Genomic DNA, 14,164 nt, shown 5'->3' on the forward strand with positions numbered 1-14,164 from the left:
AAATGCTTTTGCAAATTGGAGGATGAGAAGGAGACTGCACCTAGTGCAAAATAAGTGCAAGTCTGTAGCTTCAAGCTGTGTCTTAGATTTTCAAGGTGTTCATATGCGAAAGCTTGTACAGAAGGCTGTAGGAATGCCACTGAATTAGTGTGTCTAAAATAAAATCCATAAAGAATGAAAGGCGAAAGGAATCTAGAAGCAGAAAAATTATCTAAACTATTCATACAATTTGGAAAAACCTTTCAGCCCTTGCTTTTATAGCTAAACAACACTGCAAAGAATTTTTGTTACTGTACTTCATATCACTGCAAACTTTGCCAACTGGCACTAATTTGTACAGCTCAATGTCCTCAGATTCAAAACTTCTCAAACCTAGACTGTCATATCTATATGGCATGGACATGGGTGACTAGATGTTACAGATTTACATAATTATTTTTGGTGCCATTAAAATTTAACTCAATTTTATTCTTACTTTATTGTGCCATGAGACCATTAAAATGACCCCAACTACCTCTCATAGCTATACAAAGTTAAGAGACTTTGTGAGAACTGAGCAAAAAGTTGAAATATAGAAGCCCTTATACAATAAAATCAATGTACAATTTGGTATAAAAAAATTTTTCCATTATTAAAATTTCAAAGTTAAATTTCTAACAGTTACAGTCAAAAGAATCTTGATCTGAACATATTACATGTACTGATATTTAACGTGAATTGTAAGAAACACTGTCACTCAAACAATACATGATCTGTACCTTAACCTATGAAAAAATATCTGTAACACTGGGAATTTTAAAACTTATGAAGCCTATTAATCTGAATTACTAAAAGGGAATTTTTCAAAACCGAAAGGCTCTAAAAAGCTGGAAAAATAGTTAAAAACACAGACTGAAATGACCATGCTCCCATGACAATAAAAAACTCTTATGCTGAAATCTCACTTTTGATTATTATTTGAAATTTCACTGATGTCCTGAAATAACCTAACTTTACATGGCTACTGATGTGCCTTCATAGGAAGTCTTTCTTGGGGCAAGTAAACCTGACTATCACATACCTTCTTCCCTTTACTTTAAATCAATCCCTTTAATCTCTTCCCACGTTGCTGTTCAACTTCTTCAAACTTAAACTTACTCCACTTGACACATTTCATGTAAAATCAATCCCTCTGTGAAGACATTACAAATGATATCTTTGTGACTAGCTTACTCAGAGCCGTTAGTTAAAAACTGCTGTATACTAATTTCTAACAAGTGAATTTCCCTTTATCAACAAATGCCTGGAAAATACTTAGGGCTCTTTGAAAAAATTAATACATACCTACAGTAGTTCTAAAGACAATTTGAATCCTTCACAAAAGTCTGCATATCAATGGAACATTACAATGAATAAACCCTTATTATAACTGAGTTTGCTTAGTTGTTCACATACCACAAATACCTTTGTAAACTCCATTTAAAAGAGCACTTTTGAGTTTGATTATTCATAGACCTGAACATTTCACTTTTTACAATACCTGACACTTATTCTTAAAGTAATACATTCAATGTGAGTGCAGTAATGATATACTAATAAATCCTTCATTTACAAAACTACTGTTGACAATACTAGGCTACCAGTAGCACTTTCTATTTGGAACCTTCAAATGCCAGTAGTCTTGAATTATGCAGAGATGCCATGATGATAATGCTCTCAAAAGATACTTTCTAATAATTACAGCATTCATCATTTTTCATTGATTTGTTTCATGAGACTTAACCTTTAATTAATTTATGCTGAATGTTTAGCACGATACAGTACATTATTTGGATGGCAACCTCTGTACAAAATTAGGAGTAACTTTTAAATTGCTAAACATTAATGTTAAGTTCTCCAAATTACATTTGAAATTAAACAAAGCCTGTATGTAACCCAAGCCTCTAAGATCACATTCTTGATCTCTCACACATTCCTGAACCTTCAGCTATTCAAGGACCCTCTTGACACCTCTTCTGACAGGCCTGAAAATGTCCCTCTTAAAAGGCTCTGGTGAAGGGTTTCTATCCGCTGCTGGATGCTCTGACGGAATAACAGGAGAGAAATGGGTAGAAGGAGTTTAAAAGAACTCCCACCGACAAATGTTTACCTCTCTATTTATGAAAGAATGACAAAAATTAAAAAAAGGAGACAGGTTCACATGGCTTCATAATTTCTCAAGTATACAATACAAAAAGCTGAATTATCATTCTGGCTTTTGCTTTGAAACTATGAAAGGGATTTTTTTTTAGTTTTGGGAAGCAATCTTGACCATATATCTGTTCTTAATCTGCTGCTGAAATAGTTTAGAGCTAAGTGAATTCATCCTCCATGTTAGTTTTTTTTTTTGATGCCACACTGGTTTCATTACCTGAATATCATCAGGCAAAGAAAATATAGGGAAAATGAGTCTGAAAATATGAAAAAGCCCTGAATATTTTAAAGCAAATGGATAAATCTGAGTAATGTAAGTTAAATTTCAGTAGTTCCTTTCCAATGTACATAACCCACAAGAAGGGTCGGGGTGGGGGATATATGGTGCTATATTCTGATGGAACTGGAATTGGAATAAAAAATTTAGGCCAAAGGCCAAATGCTGGGAACTATGACATCATTCAGCACTGAAAATAATGTTGAAGCAATTGTTAGGAGAGGGTGAAAAGATGGAAGAATACGAACTGAATGGAGGTATAGTAAAAGGAATCAAAGGGGTTGCAGCTAAGGGTCAGAGAGATGCTGCAAAGAATCTTAAGTAACACCTACAGTGCACTGCATGAGGTGTACTGACAGCACTATCCCCCTACAGGGGGCTATATTTTGATTACTCTCAATAATCTAATGGAAGTCTGTGATAGTCAACTGCTTAACCTGAAACACCTGAAATATTTATGAACTGCAAAATAGTATGCATATACTAATGCAATTATTACTACTTATTTTTTAACCCTAGCTTTTATAAATTACAGGTAAGATTATAATCTGAAAGCATACTTATCTTAAATTTCAGTCAAGCAACCTTGGCATTAAAATGTATTTTTCAGCTGTTTCATTTCCAGTAAAGTTCTCAATCTGAAATTAAATCTGGTCCATTAATTTTGATTACACAAAATCAACGGTGATTTCCAAAATTTTCCTCCTGTATTTATTAATGAATGAACATTACTTATGAACTTTTTAATTTTACCTCACATAATACAGTGGACCCCTACTTTTTTGCACTTCACTGTATTGGAGATTTTCGTGGAACATATCTTTCACTTTTAAGTGGGAACTTTCACCAATTTGTGAATTTTTATATGGACCGTATCTCTAAAATTGAGTAATTCGCTTTTTTCATATTAAATTATGCAGTGAACTGTTAAAATAAGCAGATACAGTACAAGCATTTAGTTTAAGGAATACAAGTATTTTGCACTTGTAAGCAGTTATAAGTGTTTTTAAAGGGGATTTTGCATTTTTGCGGATTTTATATTTCCGCGGTGGGTTCTGGAACCTATCCTTGCAAAAAAATGGGGAAAGCACTGTACATCCCTAATGTTTTTCATCAACAGCATCAAAAATCAGATCTTAAACATTTAATTATGGGGGTAACATACCTAAACCAAACTCCTTTGGTTTATCAAATTTCTCATCCAGCTATACCAACACTGAAGGGAAGAATATTTTGTAATTGTAAGTTAATCTGTTACCTCAAGTTGAAGACTATAATTATAAGGGCAGTACATCACCAGTGGCTTTTTCATGCTAATGTTAATCATAACTGCTCAGTGTTGGATAAATGGCAAAACTAAACTACATCAGTGTTTCACTATCAAAGTACATCTACCAAAATAAGCAATCAAACTGAACATAAAATTTAACAAATTTAAAGCTTTTCCTATACATTAAAGAAAATATTTTAATTTGAAATGAAAGGTTTTACATTCTGTAAATACATTTTACATTTCATTGTAATTCTTGCTTGTTACTGGATATAAGTTGATCTCAAAATAGGAATATGAAATTTAAAAACACAAAGGTTCACAATATATAATGTGCACTAATGCATCTACTGTATACAGTAGTATAGAGTTTGTCAAATATAGTCCCATAAATTTTTAGTTAACATACATGGACCAACAGTCCAAAAGGGTCATAAAATAAACCATATTACTTTCCAAGTATCATTAATACCAGAAACAGATAACTGAATAAATATTTCTGCATATATTAACCTCATGGTTATTATTTTGATAAATCATGATAAAATGCTTTTTCAAATATTATCTATCATAAAAAAATTATGTTCATAGTTCATATACTTACTGATTTCAATGTTCAATGGTTGAATCCTGTCCTATGGTGCATCCATTTTCCAATTTTGTTGATGAAGTCCGGTCAACACAAACTGAAAGTATCTCAGTAAATCTATGAAATCAATTCAATATAATCTAAGTCACTTTGATAAAAATAATTTAGATACTAAACTTTGATTTCCTCAAACATCTATGAATTTTTCTTTATTAAAACCATTATATTCGCCTTATATGAATTGCCATATATCAGGCATGTTGTATAATTAACATACATTTCTTACAACTAGAGCAATGTTTACATTACAGTATTCAGATATCTCATGTATTCTAAAAATTAGTTAATTGATATTTTTTGTTTCAGTTCTTTACTAACTGGTTTTGTGAATCTAATACTGTACTATATCACTAAGAGCTTAACCTAGTGGGCTTTCATGAATTTAAATTTCTTATCCCATACGTAACATTTATTTGTGATTCTTTACTTCAAAAACAAAAGTATATAATAACATGCTTAAGGGTCACTTCTTCAAAACATACTCATGATATTACGTTATCTAACAGTTGAATGTTGATCTACAATTTGGTAAGAAAAGTGAGTGCTTAATGCAGTCAAAACTATTGCTTAACCATTAGTATCTTAAAGGAGTATGCTTGCATCAGGACCCCTTGATAGCACTGCTTTGTTTCAGGACATTTCTTAGTTCTCTATCAGGTGGTTGGGTCTACAATATAGCAATAAATACTTTACCAGGCTTGAGCATTCTAATGAGAACAGTAGTAGTGGCATCAATAACTAAATTGTAGCATTTTCCTTTGAATTGTACTATATTATTTTTATAGATGTACTGAAACAACTGTAAACCTTGAAGGTGTAGCTTTTCCTGAGAAAAAAGGAACTAATATTAATTATTCAGAAAAAATTAGATAAAAATATTTATGAAATGTGTATGTCTTTCAATACAAAGAACCTGGACAATACAGTTCTTAGCTATATGGCTTTGGCAAAATGAATACTGTATCACCTATGTCCTTCAAACAACCAATTCTGAAATTAAGTAGTTTTTCCATTTGAACTATAAGATTACTTATAAGGCAAGATCAATGAAAAGAGAGCAAACCATCATTATAACTTATAACATTTTCATAATTCCATTTGCAATTATTGTGGAAGATAGAATGAAAAGAAGTATATTATATGACTGTGAGACAAACAGATTTTTTTTCTCATATAGTGCCATCCAGACCTTGGATGGATAGATTTCTCTATAATTTTTCCTTTTATTTAAATAAAAGTATTCACAGTTCATCCTCCACATACTCTTGTACTTTAAAATACTCTACATAATCCTGTAATACTATTGTTTACAGATTTTTTTTTTTATTCCCATACTCATCATTACCTTACACCTGCATTAGACTTCTAAATGCCCAATGGGCAGCTTAAAAGAAAAAAAAAAGCATTATTTAAATTGTTGCCCAGTGTAAAATATTATTATGAAGGGTCTGAATATGATAAAATCTAGTACTGATTATTTTAGCATGTTTTAAATCTGTAGTGCATTCAAAAACTAGCTAAACTGACTGACAACGTCTGATATGGCAGCACCACATCCCACCCTTGCCCTGTCCAAAAAGACAAGGTTTGGAAATACTATAATGATGAAAATTCTCCACCCAAATTATCAACAGAGTATCGTAATGCCTTTTTGTGATAATTACTTGAACCAAAGCAGCATGGTGATAAATATGAACAAATATGGCACAGCACACTTATACAAAACATTTTTGATACGCTTTCATTTATGGTAGAAGATGCTTAAAGAACATAACCTAGAAAAAAAGAGCATCATTTCTCCTATTGCCGGACCTATAGATCTGGTTTAACTAGAAATAAATTTACCAATTTTCTATGCATTATTCACAAATACAGAAATATTGGTCTAATCAGTCAAGATTGGCCAGCTTAACTTAATGTGCTCAAAACTTGGGCATCACCCATGCAGTACTTGTTTTGAAATTGTAGTGCAATATGACTACAGTACTTTATCAGCCATCTACTGTTAACCTCTTCCACTGCATCACTTCTGCCTTGATTCAGCTTTTATATTTCTTTAGTGGAGCTGAACATGTTTAGTGCCCAGGAAATTCACTGACAATATGATTAACACTGTGCCTATTCTACACTCGAATGTCCCTGTTTGTATGTTTTTTGTAAATATATTTATAATATACTTGTGTTCTTGTCTTATTCATAATAATGATGATGTTCCTCCATCATAAGGCAAACTACCAAGCTGTAAATCTTAAAGTCCACAGCAAAGGATTCAGTCTACTAAATTTATACTACTACTGCTAATACAACTATGGTTCGATCGACCATCACTGGCCATGGTTTGAGGACAACTGTACCATTTAACACACCTTTCCCTCCCCACTTACACTACACTTGACCTTCTATCTCTCTTTAAGCGTCCTCTTTGGTCCTGCTAACTCCAGCAACTAAAAATATTTACTAAGTTTTACAGCTTATTTAAAACCTTTCAAACTCCTGAATGTAACTTACAGAACACTTCTTTGCAACTATCATGTAACCTTGAATCTTGGAATTTGTTCTCACCCTTTTTCGCTTTCCCACTTCAATGCTCAATTTCAACCCGGGTTTTTGACAAGAAGTTCTGAATCAAATCTGCATAAGAATGTACCAATAAGGCCTAAACTCACTCCTGGGGATCCTGGACAAATGTGTCAAAACTGCATGCAATTCCACCTAAATCATTTCAAGTCTTTGGTCCTGCACAGATTAACACTGATCTTGTGTCACAATTCAAAAACCTTGCACTAGCACGGTAGTCTAACCTAGGAATTAAATACTCATTGCTACACCTCAGTGTGTGAACCCTAGGTTAGGATAAGCCACAGGCTATAGTCTCAGCAACCCGAGAATAATCTGTAATTTTATTGGAGTTAATCAAAATATGCAAAAACTCAGTAAATCACTTTAAACAACTGAAGTATACGCTATTACGACAAATGGCATTTGTCGTTGGGCAAGGTACCCACTTAGCAAACAACAAGGCTAGATATGGCCAGTTAGAAATTAAGTCTCTGTGACACTTCCCTTTATTTAAGATAGTTTCTTTGCAAGTTATAGTCAAATACCACTTTAAATTACATATTAATGAACTTTTAACGTAATTGATAGGTATAACAGAGAAGAATTGTCAATTAGGCAATAAAACGGATGGGTAATGATGGAAGACTTCCCTCAAGTCAGGGACTGGCTGTAACTGTCACTGAGGACAGCTGATACATAAACACATATAACAAAACATCGTCAATTACACAATGTAGTGACCCTGAATAAAATAAAACCAAATATTACACAAATACTCACCGAAAGCTGTTTGATTTTACAGAAACTTCAAGGATCGAAACAATGGAAATTAGGATAAACAAAGGAATCATAGCCTAGGCTATCTATAAAATGTTCGATTTCATTCTTATTGTATTGCGAATTCACGTTTACAGCATGGATATAATAGTTACCCAAACTATTTAATGATTTCACTCAACTACGAGTAATTCAGGTGCGGATCCTCTTGAAAATACCATAATCCTTGGCAATACCTGACAAACTGAGGACACCCATTGACTGTCACGACTGACAGTGACAGACAGTAACTATATAATAAAAACAAACAGTAAACAATAACTGGCAACTTTATCTGTTTACACGGGATGTAACCTTTGATTTTACGTAGGGTATAAGAAATTTTTATAAATTTATTTTAAGGCACAGATTTGAAGTAAATGCTTATTCTCTTTCATCCTAAACATTATGCATTATCATCTTATAAACTACTAAAATTAATGGGATTAAAAACATCACATAGTAGCTATTGTAATGCAGTCTTTTGCAATGCATAACTATTGTTAAATCTTTAAAAATTTTTATTTAGAAATATTTTTTCTAATAATTTAAGCAAATTATAAGATAATTGTTATATAAAATTATCATTCAGCATTGATAATTACTAGTAAGGACGTGTTTTATTAAAAATTGATAAATCCTTAAGGTTTTCTGAAATAGATGTTTGGTAAAACAAGCAGCCGGCCGAACTTTAAAAGTTGACGCAAGACTGAAAGTAAAACACAGCTTAATAATAAAAATAGTTTAACAGACAATTAGGGGAATTACACATAATTGATTTAAGTATCCATGTATATGAACACTAAAGATGCTAGACATTACTGAGAAAATTAGATACTTTTGGGAGCTTTTGTAAAGTCGTCCTTTAAAACCCCATGAAGCCATCATTCAAATGGGAGACAGAACTAAACAGTATATACAATAACACTGAAATCGCCTCATTAAAATGATTGATTAGGTATTTTATGCTTACAAATAGTCATTGAATTATATTCATAAGCACAGAAATGAGTTGTAACTCGATTATCTAAAAGTTTTGTGTAAAGCAATAGTAACTGACAGTATCTTGTAAAAAATAATATATAGTCTATGATTGTAAGAATGTGTTAATTTTCCTCTGTTCAAGATACCTTATTAATCATAAAATAAATAATGACTTATAAGTTACTAAGGCTACTTAGTGGAAGTTATATAAATGCTAGATAGTGATTATGCAAAATAATGACTGGCAACTTCGGGAAACTACGCAACTTGAACACTTTTGACATAAGTTACCTCTAAAGTCACTCAAAATAAGGTAGAATAAAACTATAATACACTAAAGTTGTGACATTGCAATGAAAAATTGACAGACTTACAGATCTTAACAATTTCATCTTATTGTGCATCTCTTTATTTTAGGCCTGTTTCCCTACATAAAATTCGTCTGCTATAAGGTGTCTGCTGTCATTTAAAAGAAAAGATTATTGTATTTTGTTCTAGTTAAAAAAGCTATCAACACTTTGTGACTAAAACTTTATATTGATAGTGTAATAAAACTAAAATATTTCAAAATTTTCGTAAATAATGTCGCATTTTATTGTAATATAGGTAATCTTTGAGGATTTCTGCTTTAATTGGTTTGGCAACTCAATGACGAGCCTTCCGGAACATTTAACCTTTGAAATATAAAGGTTTCAAAAGTCAATGCATGAACTGTTATTAAATGGAATACTAAAATGAAACGAATTAGTGCTCTGATACATACATAAATATATACATACAATACAAAATGTCAGCAAAATTGAGCAACATCTGGCAAGATACATCAGTAACATCAGACAGATCAGTGTGCATTTAGCTTGGGAAGAAGTATGATGTTCGTATGTGAGTGCTTACTGTACATTTAAATTTATTATCATTATATCATAATGATAATCCCGCCACCGGAATAAAACACACACTCTCTCTCTACGTATATATAAGAAGCAAGGTTACCCAACAGCAGCCCACAAGGAAGGATTTACTTTGATGCCTCCATATGGCTTGGTTTTATTATGACCTTAAAAGGGTACACACACACACACACGTAGCCACCTTACACTACCAAATTTCAAAGCAGCCCAGTTGACAATATTATTATTGCAATTTTACATAACAACAACAACAACAACAACAACAACAACAACAACAACAACAACAATAATAATAATAATAATAATAATAATAACAATAATAATAATAATAATAATAATAATAATAATAAAACGCTGGCGGCTACGAACGAGCGACTTTTATAACGAAAAATAAAATCTACAAAAAAGAATTGTCTGCCTCACCTATGTCACTCACAGTTAAGGATTCATCTTCATAGTGGGTCCTCACACTTCCACCACTAAAGAAATACTGTTCGAGAAATAATAAACTCTCAACATACTCACTTCAGAATCTCAGCCAATGAGATTGGCAGATGAATGAAATGGAAATTTTTATTGGCTACTGAGAACAAGGGGGTATAGTGACCAAATACCCGATATTCAGGATATGGTAGATAGATCCATATGAGACCAGTTACCTCTCCACATCTTTTTGGAAATAGATTTTAACTTATGCACACAATGAACATTATTATTATTATTATTATTATTATTATTATTATTATTATTATTATTATCATCTCTAAAGCTAACTTCTACATGGATATAAAATGAGTCCACATTAAAAATCCAAACATCAATGTGTTTCCTTTGATGCGTTCTGGTATGGTAGGACTGAAAGAAACCACAAACCAGGGAACTGATTGAACCAGTTGATTTCTTCTCCAAGATTCACCAGGAGCGTAATTGCTTATAATTCCAGAAACTGAGGCAGCTGACTAATTTGCATTAAAAGCAAAAAATAGAATTAAGTCGATATCTACCGTAAGACAGATTTTAAAGACAGTACAAAATCAATTGCAGATTGAAGAGTATTTTAAGTTTTCCATAAAAATATACCTTCCTACGTTTAGAAAAGAAAGAGATTATTTTTAAGAAGTAAAATTCAGCAAAAACAGTCATGGAAGGTTTCTTTTAATAATGTTCATCCTTGATTCAACAGTAAGCGGATGAGTAAGGTAGTGACTGATGTCTTGTTTTCTCCAGAGCAATTCTCTGTTACGAATTTTCGCCCCCCCCCACACACACACACACACACACACACACACACACACACACACACACATATATATATATATATATATATATATATATATATATATATATATATATATAATATACATAAGTAATCAACACACAATCACGTGTGGAATAGAAATATATTTCTGACTCACATCAGGATCGAACCCAGGTCTTTCAATTAAATAAGTATTAATCAATAGAACATCTATTTTCTGCTTACACAGAAGATTGGGGTGTGTGTCTATTTAAAAATACCTCAGTACATCTGGGGTTTTGAAAAACAGATTTCAAACTTTGCAAATTAGCTTCTAAGTTGACGTTAATTAAAGACATAGGTATTGTTTGCATCTGGTAATCCGTTGAAAACTCTGTAAACAGTAAAACTAAGTTTGCAACTATAGCCACTTTTGAATGATAAAAAAAAAAAAAACACGCGCAGCCGTACAAACGATTTACAAACAGCCGGGAGGCATACGATTGGCTTTGGAAATCACCGCTAATCCGTTTCGGACCTCTGACGTCACGGGAGACACATTTACCAGCAGTGGGTTAAGCATGTTCCCAGGCTGTCTCCCATTTGTCTGCCGTCGCTTTTAAAGACTGGCATGAGGTAAAAGCATCGCTGATCGAGAAAGGGAACGAAGGGAATTCTGGTAAAGGAAGGAAAAGGGAATATCTAGAAAGAACTTAAAAATTTTTGAAGTCGGGTCAAGAATGATAAACAAAGCAAAGATAGACGTATCACATTCTCTCTCTCTTTCTCTATCCCCAACACACAAGTCTTACCCCAATAAAAACTAATCTGCTTATTTCTACAAATCTGCTCTCAGCAATCAAGTTTGGGTCAACCACTGTCACTATACATTAAGATCATCAATCTTTCTGTCCTTTGTACTTCTGTACAGCCATATTTTATTAACGTAATCAACCAATTAATAATTTTCATATGCTTCGTCCTACCTTCCACGTCTTTATGTTACTGATGTATGTCCCAGTACAGATGACCACTACAAAAACATACACACTACGCAGAGTCCGAAGTCCAACTACAAACACGTGAAGAGGACTGCAAGTTTAACTTATACTGTAGTCTTCGCTGAAGAGCGGGGGGCGGGGGATGGTTTAAGGGACAGTGGTCCCCGGTTCCCCAACCCCCCTAACTAGTTTTAGTCAAGGTTACCTCCTCGCTGCGAGTCTTCTTCACCAACAGAACCCTCCCACTCTCTGTTTTCACTCATAATATTCATCAGTAAATAATAATAATAATAATAATAATAATAATAATAATAATAATAATAATAATAATAATATCAGTTAAAGGGAAAATTTGACGGCATAAAATTATTTACTTATAAAATGACGAAAACAAGTCTGTCTGCGTTTGTCAAATATCTTGGATGAGAAGAAATCATACCGGAGAGTTAAGCTGCCACAGACAGAGGTAATGAAAATTGAAAAGCGACAGATAGACCAATAGGCTTTTCTTTAAGAAGAAAAATGAGAGGTAGAGTACAGTGAGACAGAAGGCACATGAAACAGTTTTGTCCGCAGGTCATTGCATTACTTCTCATGATTTATTATAAAATGAAATATTTCTTTGGCTAGATCTTCTCAATATTTAGGATTTTATTTTGAATCAATTTCGTTATTTTAAGAAAAAAACTGCAAACCACCATTATCGTAATGAGCTGTAGCAGGCAACGGAATGGGGAATAACCCTAGATAGAGACTCAAATATCAAATTCATAGGTATTAGTATGACCTAAACTAATTTCTTTGCACATTATGGAAACACATTGACACCAGAAAGGCTTTGACCCAAAAGAAGAGACGAATGACTCCTGTGGCACTATTAGTTAAGTGGGGGATTAATACTTATCTCCTTTGAGCCACTTCTGCGTACCTTTATAAACATTTGTATCGAACCATTTGCCATGTCCTCTGTATGTGATCTTCAGTTTCCTTTATTCTTTTTATCTGTTATGAGCACTGCTGACTTGTTGAATGTAAATTTCTCGAGTTACTTTACACTGCAAGCAATATAGCTTATATTCCTTCCTTTCTGCTAGCGGGGAACATCACGTCGTACAAAAATATTAGGGACCCTATTTCAACGAGGTTTCACTATTCCTCTAGGGAGGAAGTTCAGTTGATTTACTGCATTAGCCTTGCGATGCCTGCAGTCCAATGGGTCCAATGTTGTTCTTGTTGTATTCTTCTTCATTATACTGTCTCTTGGAGAACTGACAGCACAGTTAGGCTCATGTAGATTGTTGGGTTTGTACAAAAAAGCAAAATTTTTCCTCGTCACAACTCCATTATTGTTTTATCTTCAGGCAATGAATGCTCCCAGAACTAGTCTTTCAATGTCTGTCTGACGGAAGAGGATAGTCTCACTACGCATGCGCCTTCTGGATCCTCAATCATGTTTCTTCTTTTTGTGAACATGTATTACTAATAGCAGTTACAAATATTTTATCATAGAACTGCTTATTGAGCCTGTAATCTATTTTTCACTTTTCCCATTATTCAAGATTTATTCCAGCTCTTCTATAGTCGAGTGAATTATGAAATTTAGGGTGCTAAGCTGAGCACTGGTCCAATTTCGACCATTCAGCTCCAAGAGTGTGAAAAGCCTGGTAAGGCGTGCATGGACAGCATGATGAAGAGATCCAGAAAATAAACGAGATGAAAACCTCACAATTTGCACTTAGATGTAATAGTTTGAGGCGTTGGACAGGAAAACTAAAGAAAGGATGAGGGGTTGAGGGAAAGTAAAAGGCTAAAAAGTGGATGCAGCCAGGGGTCTATGGGACAGTATGCCTACACTCGTTATGTCCACAGTGCATCAAGCGAGGTGCACTGTGGGCATTACCCCGTACGGTTTTGTAATTGGAATGGCAGCTTCCTATTGAAAACTGGGCACTTATTGCAGTGTTTGATTCATTCCAAGTTTGTAATGTCTGTTTTGTGCAGAATTTCACCATTTTTCATTATTGTAAGTGAGTTCACTTTTTGCACTGACCACTTCTTTTCCCGTTCATTACTTTGGCAGCACACATGCACCTTGTTTTTTTTTGTTTCATGGGACTTCTGGTATTTTTTTTTTTTTTTAGTTTTTGGTGCCTTTGTACTTACATTAGATTGTGAAAATACATTTTGCATTTACCTTTTCTTGTTAACTGAGAAATATTTGTACTGAAAACTTAATACTTTGTTGTTTTTTATATTAAAACTATTTAAAGTATTACCAAGCAAGAGGA

This window comes from Macrobrachium rosenbergii, chromosome 21 (genome assembly GCF_040412425.1).
Source record: "Macrobrachium rosenbergii isolate ZJJX-2024 chromosome 21, ASM4041242v1, whole genome shotgun sequence".
Taxonomy (NCBI): Eukaryota; Metazoa; Arthropoda; class Malacostraca; order Decapoda; family Palaemonidae; genus Macrobrachium; species Macrobrachium rosenbergii.